This window comes from Paroedura picta, chromosome 17, assembly GCF_049243985.1.
Source record: "Paroedura picta isolate Pp20150507F chromosome 17, Ppicta_v3.0, whole genome shotgun sequence".
Classification (NCBI taxonomy): Eukaryota; Metazoa; Chordata; class Lepidosauria; order Squamata; family Gekkonidae; genus Paroedura; species Paroedura picta.
The window spans coordinates 13,746,636-13,761,909 of NC_135385.1; positions in this window are offsets into that span (position 1 = coordinate 13,746,636).

Sequence of the window (15,274 nt, forward strand, 5' to 3'; positions counted from 1 at the left end):
CAGTAGGCATCCAGTGTCTCTGGCCCTTTTCTGACTCCTAGACTGTTTAAGGATCGCTTCAAAAGACAGTATGAGGTTTTTCTTCTCAATTAAACACAGATGAGGTCCTTGTGATGTCATGTCAGTAGGTATCCAGTGTCTCTGGCCCTTTTCTGACTTTTAGTCTATTTAAACATCACCCCAAAAGGCAGTAAGAGGTTTTTTTCTTCTCAATTAAACACAGATGAGGTCTTTGTGATGTCATGTCAGTAGTCATCCAGTGTCTCTGGCCCTTTTCTGATTCCTAGACAGTTTAAGGATCGCTTCAAAAGGCAGTATGAGGTTTTTCTTCTCAATTAAACACAGATGAGGTCCTTGTGATGTCATGTCAGTAGGTATCCAGTGTTTCTGGCCCTTTTCTGTCTTTTAGTCTGTTTAAAGATCGCCCCAAAAGACAGTAAGAGGTTTTTTTTTCTCAATTAAACACAGATGAGGTCTTTGTGACGTCATGTCAGTAGGCATCCAGTGTCTCTGGCCCTTTTCTGACTCCTAGACTGTTTAAGGATCGCTTCAAAAGACAGTATGAGGTTTTTCTTCTCAATTAAACACAGATGAGGTCCTTGTGATGTCATGTCAGTAGGTATCCAGTGTCTCTGGCCCTTTTCTGACTTTTAGTCTATTTAAACATCACCCCAAAAGGCAGTAAGAGGTTTTTTTTCTCAATTAAACACAGATGAGGTCTTTGTGATGTCATGTCAGTAGGCATCCAGCGTCTCTGGCCCTTTTCTGACTCCTAGACTGTTTAAGGATCGCTTCAAAAGACAGTAAGAGGTTTTTTTTCTCAATTAAACACAGATGAGGTCTTTGTGATGTCATGTCAGTAGGCATCCAGCGTATCTGGCCCTTTTCTGACTCCTAGACTGTTTAAGGATCGCTTCAAAAGACAGTAAGAGGTTTTTCTTCTCAATTAAACACAGATGAGGTCTTTGTGATGTCATGTCAGTAGTCATCCAGTGTCTCTGGCCCTTTTCTGACTCCTAGACTGTTTAAGGATCGCTTCAAAAGACAGTATGAGGTTTTTCTTCTCAATTAAACACAGATGAGGTCCTTGTGATGTCATGTCAGTAGGTATCCAGTGTTTCTGGCCCTTTTCTGTCTTTTAGTCTGTTTAAAGATCGCCCCAAAAGACAGTAAGAGGTTTTTTTTTTCTCAATTAAACACAGATGAGGTCTTTGTGACGTCATGTCAGTAGGCATCCAGTGTCTCTGGCCCTTTTCTGACTCCTAGACTGTTTAAGGATCGCTTCAAAAGACAGTATGAGGTTTTTCTTCTCAATTAAACACAGATGAGGTCCTTGTGATGTCATGTCAGTAGGTATCCACTGTCTCTGGCCCTTTTCTGACTTTTAGTCTATTTAAACATCACCCCAAAAGGCAGTAAGAGGTTTTTTTCTTCTCAATTAAACACAGATGAGGTCTTTGTGATGTCATGTCAGTAGTCATCCAGTGTCTCTGGCCCTTTTCTGATTCCTAGACAGTTTAAGGATCGCTTCAAAAGACAGTATGAGGTTTTTCTTCTCAATTAAACACAGATGAGGTCCTTGTGATGTCATGTCAGTAGGTATCCAGTGTTTCTGGCCCTTTTCTGACTTTTAGTCTGTTTAAAGATCGCCCCAAAAGACAGTAAGAGGTTTTTTTTTTCTCAATTAAACACAGATGAGGTCTTTGTGATGTCATGTCAGTAGGCATCCAGTGTCTCTGGCCCTTTTCTGACTCCTAGACTGTTTAAGGATCGCTTCAAAAGACAGTAAGAGGTTTTTCTTCTCAATTAAACACAGATGAGGTCTTTGTGATGTCATGTCAGTAGTCATCCAGTGTCTCTGGCCCTTTTCTGACTCCTAGACTGTTTAAGGATCGCTTCAAAAGACAGTATGAGGTTTTTCTTCTCAATTAAACACAGATGAGGTCCTTGTGATATCATGTCAGTAGGTATCCAGTGTCTCTGGCCCTTTTCTGACTTTTAGTCTGTTTAAAGATCGCCCCAAAAGGCAGTAAGAGGTTTTTTTCTTCTCAATTAAACACAGGTGAGGTCTTTGTGATGTCATGTCAGTAGGCATCCAGTGTCTCTGGCCCTTTTCTGACTCCTAGACTGTTTAAGGATCGCCTCACAAGACAGTAAGAGGTTTTTTTCTTCTCAATTAAACACAGATGAGGTCTTTGTGATGTCATGTCAGTAGGTATCCACTGTCTCTGGCCCTTTTCTGACTCCTAGACTGTTTAAGGATCGCTTCAAAAGACAGTAAGAGGTTTTTTTCTCAATTAAACACAGATGAGGTCTTTGTGATGTCATGTCAGTAGGCATCCAGCGTCTCTGGCCCTTTTCTGACTCCTAGAGTGTTTAAGGATCGCTTCAAAAGACAGTAAGAGGTTTTTCTTCTCAATTAAACACAGATGAGGTCTTTGTGATGTCATGTCAGTAGTCATCTAGTGGCTCTGGCCCTTTTCTGACTCCTAGACTGTTTAAGGATCGCTTCAAAAGACAGTATGAGGTTTTTCTTCTCAATTAAACACAGATGAGGTCCTTGTGATGTCATGTCAGTAGGTATCCAGTGTCTCTGGCCCTTTTCTGACTTTTAGTCTGTTTAAAGATCGCCCCAAAAGACAGTAAGAGGTTTTTTTTCTCAATTAAACACAGATGAGGTCTTTCTGATGTCATGTCAGTAGGCATCCAGTGTCTCTGGCCCTTTTCTGACTCCTAGACTGTTTAAGGATCGCTTCAAAAGACAGTAAGAGGTTTTTCTTCTCAATTAAACACAGATGAGGTCTTTGTGATGTCATGTCAGTAGTCATCCAGTGTCTCTGGCCCTTTTCTGACTCCTAGACTGTTTAAGGATCGCCTCAAAAGACAGTAAGAGGTTTTTTTCTTCTCAATTAAACACAGATGAGGTCTTTGTGATGTCATATCAGTAGGCATCAAGTGTCTCTGGCCCTTTTCTGACTCTTAGACTGTTTAAGGATGGCTTCAAAAGAGAGTAAGAGGTTTTTTTCTCAATTAAACACAGATGAGGTCTTTGTGATGTCATGTCAGTAGGCATCCACTGTCTCTGGCCCTTTTCTGACTCCTAGACTGTTTAAGGATCGCCTCAAAGACAGTAAGAGGTTTTTTTTTCTCAATTAAACACAGATGAGGTCTTTGTGACGTCATGTCAGTAGGCATCCAGTGTCTCTGGCCCTTTTCTGACTCCTAGACTGTTTAAGGATCGCTTCAAAAGACAGTATGAGGTTTTTCTTCTCAATTAAACACAGATGAGGTCCTTGTGATGTCATGTCAGTAGGTATCCAGTGTCTCTGGCCCTTTTCTGACTTTTAGTCTATTTAAACATCACCCCAAAAGGCAGTAAGAGGTTTTTTTTCTCAATTAAACACAGATGAGGTCTTTGTGATGTCATGTCAGTAGGCATCCAGCGTCTCTGGCCCTTTTCTGACTCCTAGACTTTTTAAGGATCGCTTCAAAAGACAGTAAGAGGTTTTTTTTCTCAATTAAACACAGATGAGGTCTTTGTGATGTCATGTCACTAGGCATCCAGCGTCTCTGGCCCTTTTCTGACTCCTAGACTGTTTAAGGATCGCTTCAAAAGACAGTAAGAGGTTTTTCTTCTCAATTAAACACAGATGAGGTCTTTGTGATGTCATGTCAGTAGTCATCCAGTGTCTCTGGCCCTTTTCTGACTCCTAGACTGTTTAAGGATCGCTTCAAAAGACAGTATGAGGTTTTTCTTCTCAATTAAACACAGATGAGGTCCTTGTGATGTCATGTCAGTAGGTATCCAGTGTTTCTGGCCCTTTTCTGTCTTTTAGTCTGTTTAAAGATCGCCCCAAAAGACAGTAAGAGGTTTTTTTTTTTCTCAATTAAACACAGATGAGGTCTTTGTGACGTCATGTCAGTAGGCATCCAGTGTCTCTGGCCCTTTTCTGACTCCTAGACTGTTTAAGGATCGCTTCAAAAGACAGTATGAGGTTTTTCTTCTCAATTAAACACAGATGAGGTCCTTGTGATGTCATGTCAGTAGGTATCCAGTGTCTCTGGCCCTTTTCTGACTTTTAGTCTATTTAAACATCACCCCAAAAGGCAGTAAGAGGTTTTTTTCTTCTCAATTAAACACAGATGAGGTCTTTGTGACGTCATGTCAGTAGTCATCCAGTGTCTCTGGCCCTTTTCTGATTCCTAGACTGTTTAAGGATCGCTTCAAAAGACAGTATGAGGTTTTTCTTCTCAATTAAACACAGATGAGGTCCTTGTGATGTCATGTCAGTAGGTATCCAGTGTCTCTGGCCCTTTTCTGACTTTTAGTCTATTTAAACATCACCCCAAAAGGCAGTAAGAGGTTTTTTTTCTCAATTAAACACAGATGAGGTCTTTGTGATGTCATGTCAGTAGGCATCCAGCGTCTCTGGCCCTTTTCTGACTCCTAGACTGTTTAAGGATCGCTTCAAAAGACAGTAAGAGGTTTTTTTTCTCAATTAAACACAGATGAGGTCTTTGTGATGTCATGTCAGTAGGCATCCAGCGTCTCTGGCCCTTTTCTGACTCCTAGACTGTTTAAGGATCGCTTCAAAAGACAGTAAGAGGTTTTTCTTCTCAATTAAACACAGATGAGGTCTTTGTGATGTCATGTCAGTAGTCATCCAGTGTCTCTGGCCCTTTTCTGACTCCTAGACTGTTTAAGGATCGCTTCAAAAGACAGTATGAGGTTTTTCTTCTCAATTAAACACAGATGAGGTCCTTGTGATGTCATGTCAGTAGGTATCCAGTGTTTCTGGCCCTTTTCTGTCTTTTAGTCTGTTTAAAGATCGCCCCAAAAGACAGGAAGAGGTTTTTTTTTTTCTCAATTAAACACAGATGAGGTCTTTGTGACGTCATGTCAGTAGGCATCCAGTGTCTCTGGCCCTTTTCTGACTCCTAGACTGTTTAAGGATCGCTTCAAAAGACAGTATGAGGTTTTTCTTCTCAATTAAACACAGATGAGGTCCTTGTGATGTCATGTCAGTAGGTATCCAGTGTCTCTGGCCCTTTTCTGACTTTTAGTCTATTTAAACATCACCCCAAAAGGCAGTAAGAGGTTTTTTTCTTCTCAATTAAACACAGATGAGGTCTTTGTGATGTCATGTCAGTAGGCATCCAGCGTCTCTGGCCCTTTTCTGACTCCTAGACTGTTTAAGGATCGCTTCAAAAGACAGTAAGAGGTTTTTTTTCTCAATTAAACACAGATGAGGTCTTTGTGATGTCATGTCAGTAGGCATCCAGCGTCTCTGGCCCTTTTCTGACTCCTAGACTGTTTAAGGATCGCTTCAAAAGACAGTAAGAGGTTTTTCTTCTCAATTAAACACAGATGAGGTCTTTGTGATGTCATGTCAGTAGTCATCCAGTGTCTCTGGCCCTTTTCTGACTCCTAGACTGTTTAAGGATCGCTTCAAAAGACAGTATGAGGTTTTTCTTCTCAATTAAACACAGATGAGGTCCTTGTGATGTCATGTCAGTAGGTATCCAGTGTTTCTGGCCCTTTTCTGTCTTTTAGTCTGTTTAAAGATCGCCCCAAAAGACAGTAAGAGGTTTTTTTTTTCTCAATTAAACACAGATGAGGTCTTTGTGACGTCATGTCAGTAGGCATCCAGTGTCTCTGGCCCTTTTCTGACTCCTAGACTGTTTAAGGATCGCTTCAAAAGACAGTATGAGGTTTTTCTTCTCAATTAAACACAGATGAGGTCCTTGTGATGTCATGTCAGTAGGTATCCAGTGTCTCTGGCCCTTTTCTGACTTTTAGTCTATTTAAACATCACCCCAAAAGACAGTAAGAGGTTTTTTTCTTCTCAATTAAACACAGATGAGGTCTTTGTGATGTCATGTCAGTAGTCATCCAGTGTCTCTGGCCCTTTTCTGATTCCTAGACAGTTTAAGGATCGCTTCAAAAGACAGTATGAGGTTTTTCTTCTCAATTAAACACAGATGAGGTCCTTGTGATGTCATGTCAGTAGGTATCCAGTGTTTCTGGCCCTTTTCTGACTTTTAGTCTGTTTAAAGATCGCCCCAAAAGACAGTAAGAGGTTTTTTTTTCTCAATTAAACACAGATGAGGTCTTTGTGATGTCATGTCAGTAGGCATCCAGTGTCTCTGGCCCTTTTCTGACTCCTAGACTGTTTAAGGATCGCTTCAAAAGACAGTAAGAGGTTTTTCTTCTCAATTAAACACAGATGAGGTCTTTGTGATGTCATGTCAGTAGTCATCCAGTGTCTCTGGCCCTTTTCTGACTCCTAGACTGTTTAAGGATCGCTTCAAAAGACAGTATGAGGTTTTTCTTCTCAATTAAACACAGATGAGGTCCTTGTGATATCATGTCAGTAGGTATCCAGTGTCTCTGGCCCTTTTCTGACTTTTAGTCTGTTTAAAGATCGCCCCAAAAGGCAGTAAGAGGTTTTTTTCTTCTCAATTAAACACAGGTGAGGTCTTTGTGATGTCATGTCAGTAGGCATCCAGTGTCTCTGGCCCTTTTCTGACTCCTAGACTGTTTAAGGATCGCCTCACAAGACAGTAAGAGTTTTTTTTCTTCTCAATTAATCACAGATGAGGTCTTTGTGATGTCATGTCAGTAGGTATCCACTGTCTCTGGCCCTTTTCTGACTCCTAGACTGTTTAAGGATCGCTTCAAAAGACAGTAAGAGGTTTTTTTCTCAATTAAACACAGATGAGGTCTTTGTGATGTCATGTCAGTAGGCATCCAGCGTCTCTGGCCCTTTTCTGACTCCTAGAGTGTTTAAGGATCGTTTCAAAAGACAGTAAGAGGTTTTTCTTCTCAATTAAACACAGATGAGGTCTTTGTGATGTCATGTCAGTAGTCATCTAGTGGCTCTGGCCCTTTTCTGACTCCTAGACTGTTTAAGGATCGCTTCAAAAGACAGTATGAGGTTTTTCTTCTCAATTAAACACAGATGAGGTCCTTGTGATGTCATGTCAGTAGGTATCCAGTGTCTCTGGCCCTTTTCTGACTTTTAGTCTGTTTAAAGATCGCCCCAAAAGACAGTAAGAGGTTTTTTTTCTCAATTAAACACAGATGAGGTCTTTCTGATGTCATGTCAGTAGGCATCCAGTGTCTCTGGCCCTTTTCTGACTCCTAGACTGTTTAAGGATCGCTTCAAAAGACAGTAAGAGGTTTTTCTTCTCAATTAAACACAGATGAGGTCTTTGTGATGTCATGTCAGTAGTCATCCAGTGTCTCTGGCCCTTTTCTGACTCCTAGACTGTTTAAGGATCGCCTCAAAAGACAGTAAGAGGTTTTTTTCTTCTCAATTAAACACAGATGAGGTCTTTGTGATGTCATATCAGTAGGCATCAAGTGTCTCTGGCCCTTTTCTGACTCTTAGACTGTTTAAGGATGGCTTCAAAAGAGAGTAAGAGGTTTTTTTCTCAATTAAACACAGATGAGGTCTTTGTGATGTCATGTCAGTAGGCATCCACTGTCTCTGGCCCTTTTCTGACTCCTAGACTGTTTAAGGATCGCTTCAAAAGACAGTAAGAGGTTTTTTTTCTCAATTAAACACAGATGAGGTCTTTGTGATGTCATGTCAGTAGGCATCCAGCGTCTCTGGCCCTTTTCTGACTCCTAGACTGTTTAAGGATCGCCTCACAAGACAGTAAGAGGTTTTTTTCTTCTCAATTAAACACAGATGAGGTCTTTGTGATGTCATGTCAGTAGGTATCCACTGTCTCTGGCCCTTTTCTGACTCCTAGACTGTTTAAGGATCGCTTCAAAAGACAGTAAGAGGTTTTTTTCTCAATTAAACACAGATGAGGTCTTTGTGATGTCATGTCAGTAGGCATCCAGCGTCTCTGGCCCTTTTCTGACTCCTAGAGTGTTTAAGGATCGCTTCAAAAGACAGTAAGAGGTTTTTCTTCTCAATTAAACACAGATGAGGTCTTTGTGATGTCATGTCAGTAGTCATCTAGTGGCTCTGGCCCTTTTCTGACTCCTAGACTGTTTAAGGATCGCTTCAAAAGACAGTATGAGGTTTTTCTTCTCAATTAAACACAGATGAGGTCCTTGTGATGTCATGTCAGTAGGTATCCAATGTCTCTGGCCCTTTTCTGACTTTTAGTCTGTTTAAAGATCGCCCCAAAAGACAGTAAGAGGTTTTTTTTCTCAATTAAACACAGATGAGGTCTTTCTGATGTCATGTCAGTAGGCATCCAGTGTCTCTGGCCCTTTTCTGACTCCTAGACTGTTTAAGGATCGCTTCAAAAGACAGTAAGAGGTTTTTCTTCTCAATTAAACACAGATGAGGTCTTTGTGATGTCATGTCAGTAGTCATCCAGTGTCTCTGGCCCTTTTCTGACTCCTAGACTGTTTAAGGATCGCCTCAAAAGACAGTAAGAGGTTTTTTTCTTCTCAATTAAACACAGATGAGGTCTTTGTGATGTCATATCAGTAGGCATCAAGTGTCTCTGGCCCTTTTCTGACTCTTAGACTGTTTAAGGATGGCTTCAAAAGAGAGTAAGAGGTTTTTTCTCAATTAAACACAGATGAGGTCTTTGTGATGTCATGTCAGTAGGCATCCACTGTCTCTGGCCCTTTTCTGACTCCTAGACTGTTTAAGGATCGCTTCAAAAGACAGTAAGAGGTTTTTCTTCTCAATTAAACACAGATGAGGTCTTTGTGATGTCATGTCAGTAGTCATCCAGTGTCTCTGGCCCTTTTCTGACTCCTAGACTGTTTAAGGATCGCTTCAAAAGACAGTATGAGGTTTTTCTTCTCAATTAAACACAGATGAGGTCCTTGTGATGTCATGTCAGTAGGTATCCAGTGTCTCTGGCCCTTTTCTGACTTTTAGTCTGTTTAAAGATCGCCCCAAAAAGCAGTAAGAGGTTTTTTTCTTCTCAATTAAACACAGATGAGGTCTTTGTGATGTCATGTCAGTAGGTATCCAGTTTCTCTGGCCCTTTTCTGACTTTTAGTCTGTTTAAAGATCGCCCCAAAAGGCAGTAAGAGGTTTTTTTCTTCTCAATTAAACACAGATGAGGTCTTTGTGATGTCATGTCAGTAGGTATCCAGTGTCTCTGGCCCTTTTCTGACTTTTAGTCTGTTTAAAGATCGCCCCAAAAGGCAGTAAGAGGTTTTTTTCTTCTCAATTAAACACAGGTGAGGTCTTTGTGATGTCATGTCAGTAGGCATCCAGTGTCTCTGGCCCTTTTCTGACTCCTAGACTGTTTAAGGATCGCTTCAAAAGAGAGTAAGAGGTTTTTTTCTCAATTAAACACAGATGAGGTCTTTGTGATGTCATGTCAGTAGGCATCCAGTGTCTCTGGCCCTTTTCTGACTCCTAGACTGTTTAAGGATCGCTTCAAAAGACAGTAAGAGGTTTTTCTTCTCAATTAAACACAGATGAGGTCTTTGTGATGTCATGTCAGTAGTCATCCAGTGTCTCTGGCCCTTTTCTGACTCCTAGACTGTTTAAGGATCGCTTCAAAAGACAGTATGAGGTTTTTCTTCTCAATTAAACACAGATGAGGTCCTTGTGATGTCATGTCAGTAGGTATCCAGTGTTTCTGGCCCTTTTCTGATTTTTAGTCTGTTTAAAGATCGCCCCAAAAGACAGTAAGAGGTTTTTTTTTCTCAATTAAACACAGATGAGGTCTTTGTGATGTCATGTCAGTAGGCATCCAGTGTCTCTGGCCCTTTTCTGACTCCTAGACTGTTTAAGGATCGCTTCAAAAGACAGTAAGAGGTTTTTCTTCTCAATTAAACACAGATGAGGTCTTTGTGATGTCATGTCAGTAGGCATCCAGTGTCTCTGGCCCTTTTCTGACTCCTAGACTGTTTAAGGATCGCCTCACAAGACAGTAAGAGGTTTTTTTCTTCTCAATTAAACACAGATGAGGTCTTTGTGATGTCATGTCAGTAGGTATCCACTGTCTCTGGCCCTTTTCTGACTCCTAGACTGTTTAAGGATCGCTTCAAAAGACAGTAAGAGGTTTTTTTCTCAATTAAACACAGATGAGGTCTTTGTGATGTCATGTCAGTAGGCATCCAGCGTCTCTGGCCCTTTTCTGACTCCTAGAGTGTTTAAGGATCGCTTCAAAAGACAGTAAGAGGTTTTTCTTCTCAATTAAACACAGATGAGGTCTTTGTGATGTCATGTCAGTAGTCATCTAGTGGCTCTGGCCCTTTTCTGACTCCTAGACTGTTTAAGGATCGCTTCAAAAGACAGTATGAGGTTTTTCTTCTCAATTAAACACAGATGAGGTCTTTGTGATGTCATATCAGTAGGCATCAAGTGTCTCTGGCCCTTTTCTGACTCTTAGACTGTTTAAGGATGGCTTCAAAAGAGAGTAAGAGGTTTTTTTCTCAATTAAACACAGATGAGGTCTTTGTGATGTCATGTCAGTAGGCATCCACTGTCTCTGGCCCTTTTCTGACTCCTAGACTGTTTAAGGATCGCTTCAAAAGACAGTAAGAGGTTTTTCTTCTCAATTAAACACAGATGAGGTCTTTGTGATGTCATGTCAGTAGTCATCCAGTGTCTCTGGCCCTTTTCTGACTCCTAGACTGTTTAAGGATCGCTTCAAAAGACAGTATGAGGTTTTTCTTCTCAATTAAACACAGATGAGGTCCTTGTGATGTCATGTCAGTAGGTATCCAGTGTCTCTGGCCCTTTTCTGACTTTTAGTCTGTTTAAAGATCGCCCCAAAAAGCAGTAAGAGGTTTTTTTCTTCTCAATTAAACACAGATGAGGTCTTTGTGATGTCATGTCAGTAGGTATCCAGTTTCTCTGGCCCTTTTCTGACTTTTAGTCTGTTTAAAGATCGCCCCAAAAGGCAGTAAGAGGTTTTTTTCTTCTCAATTAAACACAGATGAGGTCTTTGTGATGTCATGTCAGTAGGTATCCAGTGTCTCTGGCCCTTTTCTGACTTTTAGTCTGTTTAAAGATCGCCCCAAAAGGCAGTAAGAGGTTTTTTCTTCTCAATTAAACACAGGTGAGGTCTTTGTGATGTCATGTCAGTAGGCATCCAGTGTCTCTGGCCCTTTTCTGACTCCTAGACTGTTTAAGGATCGCTTCAAAAGAGAGTAAGAGGTTTTTTTCTCAATTAAACACAGATGAGGTCTTTGTGATGTCATGTCAGTAGGCATCCAGTGTCTCTGGCCCTTTTCTGACTCCTAGACTGTTTAAGGATCGCTTCAAAAGACAGTAAGAGGTTTTTCTTCTCAATTAAACACAGATGAGGTCTTTGTGATGTCATGTCAGTAGTCATCCAGTGTCTCTGGCCCTTTTCTGACTCCTAGACTGTTTAAGGATCGCTTCAAAAGACAGTATGAGGTTTTTCTTCTCAATTAAACACAGATGAGGTCCTTGTGATGTCATGTCAGTAGGTATCCAGTGTTTCTGGCCCTTTTCTGACTTTTAGTCTGTTTAAAGATCGCCCCAAAAGACAGTAAGAGGTTTTTTTTTCTCAATTAAACACAGATGAGGTCTTTGTGATGTCATGTCAGTAGGCATCCAGTGTCTCTGGCCCTTTTCTGACTCGTAGACTGTTTAAGGATCGCCTCAAAAGACAGTAAGAGGTTTTTTTCTTCTCAATTAAACACAGATGAGGTCTTTGTGATGTCATATCAGTAGGCATCAAGTGTCTCTGGCCCTTTTCTGACTCTTAGACTGTTTAAGGATGGCTTCAAAAGAGAGTAAGAGGTTTTTTTCTCAATTAAACACAGATGAGGTCTTTGTGATGTCATGTCAGTAGGCATCCACTGTCTCTGGCCCTTTTCTGACTCCTAGACTGTTTAAGGATCGCTTCAAAAGACAGTAAGAGGTTTTTCTTCTCAATTAAACACAGATGAGGTCTTTGTGATGTCATGTCAGTAGTCATCCAGTGTCTCTGGCCCTTTTCTGACTCCTAGACTGTTTAAGGATCGCTTCAAAAGACAGTATGAGGTTTTTCTTCTCAATTAAACACAGATGAGGTCCTTGTGATGTCATGTCAGTAGGTATCCAGTGTCTCTGGCCCTTTTCTGACTTTTAGTCTGTTTAAAGATCGCCCCAAAAAGCAGTAAGAGGTTTTTTTCTTCTCAATTAAACACAGATGAGGTCTTTGTGATGTCATGTCAGTAGGTATCCAGTTTCTCTGGCCCTTTTCTGACTTTTAGTCTGTTTAAAGATCGCCCCAAAAGGCAGTAAGAGGTTTTTTTCTTCTCAATTAAACACAGATGAGGTCTTTGTGATGTCATGTCAGTAGGTATCCAGTGTCTCTGGCCCTTTTCTGACTTTTAGTCTGTTTAAAGATCGCCCCAAAAGGCAGTAAGAGGTTTTTTCTTCTCAATTAAACACAGGTGAGGTCTTTGTGATGTCATGTCAGTAGGCATCCAGTGTCTCTGGCCCTTTTCTGACTCCTAGACTGTTTAAGGATCGCTTCAAAAGAGAGTAAGAGGTTTTTTTCTCAATTAAACACAGATGAGGTCTTTGTGATGTCATGTCAGTAGGCATCCAGTGTCTCTGGCCCTTTTCTGACTCCTAGACTGTTTAAGGATCGCTTCAAAAGACAGTAAGAGGTTTTTCTTCTCAATTAAACACAGATGAGGTCTTTGTGATGTCATGTCAGTAGTCATCCAGTGTCTCTGGCCCTTTTCTGACTCCTAGACTGTTTAAGGATCGCTTCAAAAGACAGTATGAGGTTTTTCTTCTCAATTAAACACAGATGAGGTCCTTGTGATGTCATGTCAGTAGGTATCCAGTGTTTCTGGCCCTTTTCTGACTTTTAGTCTGTTTAAAGATCGCCCCAAAAGACAGTAAGAGGTTTTTTTTTCTCAATTAAACACAGATGAGGTCTTTGTGATGTCATGTCAGTAGGCATCCAGTGTCTCTGGCCCTTTTCTGACTCCTAGACTGTTTAAGGATCGCTTCAAAAGACAGTAAGAGGTTTTTCTTCTCAATTAAACACAGATGAGGTCTTTGTGATATCATGTCAGTAGGCATCCAGTGTCTCTGGCCCTTTTCTGACTCCTAGACTGTTTAAGGATCGCCTTACAAGACAGTAAGAGGTTTTTTTCTTCTCAATTAAACACAGATGAGGTCTTTGTGATGTCATGTCAGTAGGTATCCACTGTCTCTGGCCCTTTTCTGACTCCTAGACTGTTTAAGGATCGCTTCAAAAGACAGTAAGAGGTTTTTTTCTCAATTAAACACAGATGAGGTCTTTGTGTTGTCATGTCAGTAGGCATCCAGCGTCTCTGGCCCTTTTCTGACTCCTAGAGTGTTTAAGGATCGCTTCAAAAGACAGTAAGAGGTTTTTCTTCTCAATTAAACACAGATGAGGTCTTTGTGATGTCATGTCAGTAGTCATCTAGTGGCTCTGGCCCTTTTCTGACTCCTAGACTGTTTAAGGATCGCTTCAAAAGACAGTATGAGGTTTTTCTTCTCAATTAAACACAGATGAGGTCATTGTGATGTCATGTCAGTAGGTATCCAGTGTCTCTGGCCCTTTTCTGACTTTTAGTCTGTTTAAAGATCGCCCCAAAAGACAGTAAGAGGTTTTTTTTCTCAATTAAACACAGATGAGGTCTTTCTGATGTCATGTCAGTAGGCATCCAGTGTCTCTGGCCCTTTTCTGACTCCTAGACTGTTTAAGGATCGCTTCAAAAGACAGTAAGAGGTTTTTCTTCTCAATTAAACACAGATGAGGTCTTTGTGATGTCATGTCAGTAGTCATCCAGTGTCTCTGGCCCTTTTCTGACTCCTAGACTGTTTAAGGATCGCCTCAAAAGACAGTAAGAGGTTTTTTTCTTCTCAATTAAACACAGATGAGGTCTTTGTGATGTCATATCAGTAGGCATCAAGTGTCTCTGGCCCTTTTCTGACTCTTAGACTGTTTAAGGATGGCTTCAAAAGAGAGTAAGAGGTTTTTTTCTCAATTAAACACAGATGAGGTCTTTGTGATGTCATGTCAGTAGGCATCCACTGTCTCTGGCCCTTTTCTGACTCCTAGACTGTTTAAGGATCGCTTCAAAAGACAGTAAGAGGTTTTTTTTCTCAATTAAACACAGATGAGGTCTTTGTGATGTCATGTCAGTAGGCATCCAGCGTCTCTGGCCCATTTCTGACTCCTAGACTGTTTAAGGATCGCTTCAAAAGACAGTAAGAGGTTTTTCTTCTCAATTAAACACAGATGAGGTCTTTGTGATGTCATGTCAGTAGTCATCCAGTGTCTCTGGCCCTTTTCTGACTCCTAGACTGTTTAAGGATCGCTTCAAAAGACAGTATGAGGTTTTTCTTCTCAATTAAACACAGATGAGGTCCTTGTGATGTCATGTCAGTAGGTATCCAGTGTCTCTGGCCCTTTTCTGACTTTTAGTCTGTTTAAAGATCGCCCCAAAAAGCAGTAAGAGGTTTTTTTCTTCTCAATTAAACACAGATGAGGTCTTTGTGATGTCATGTCAGTAGGTATCCAGTTTCTCTGGCCCTTTTCTGACTTTTAGTCTGTTTAAAGATCGCCCCAAAAGGCAGTAAGAGGTTTTTTTCTTCTCAATTAAACACAGATGAGGTCTTTGTGATGTCATGTCAGTAGGTATCCAGTGTCTCTGGCCCTTTTCTGACTTTTAGTCTGTTTAAAGATCGCCCCAAAAGGCAGTAAGAGGTTTTTTTCTTCTCAATTAAACACAGGTGAGGTCTTTGTGATGTCATGTCAGTAGGCATCCAGTGTCTCTGGCCCTTTTCTGACTCCTAGACTGTTTAAGGATCGCTTCAAAAGAGAGTAAGAGGTTTTTTTCTCAATTAAACACAGATGAGGTCTTTGTGATGTCATATCAGTAGGCATCCAGTGTCTCTGGCCCTTTTCTGACTCCTAGACTGTTTAAGGATCGCTTCAAAAGACAGTATGAGGTTTTTCTTCTCAATTAAACACAGATGAGGTCCTTGTGATGTCATGTCAGTAGGTATCCAGTGTTTCTGGCCCTTTTCTGACTTTTAGTCTGTTTAAAGATCGCCCCAAAAGACAGTAAGAGGTTTTTTTTTTCTCAATTAAACACAGATGAGGTCTTTGTGATGTCATGTCAGTAGGCATCCAGTGTCTCTGGCCCTTTTCTGACTCCTAGACTGTTTAAGGATCGCTTCAAAAGACAGTAAGAGGTTTTTCTTTTCAATTAAACACAGATGAGGTCTTTGTGATGTCATGTCAGTAGTCATCCAGTGTCTCTGGCCCTTTTCTGACTCCTAGACTGTTTAAGGATCGCTTCAAAAGACAGTATGAGGTTTTTCTTCTC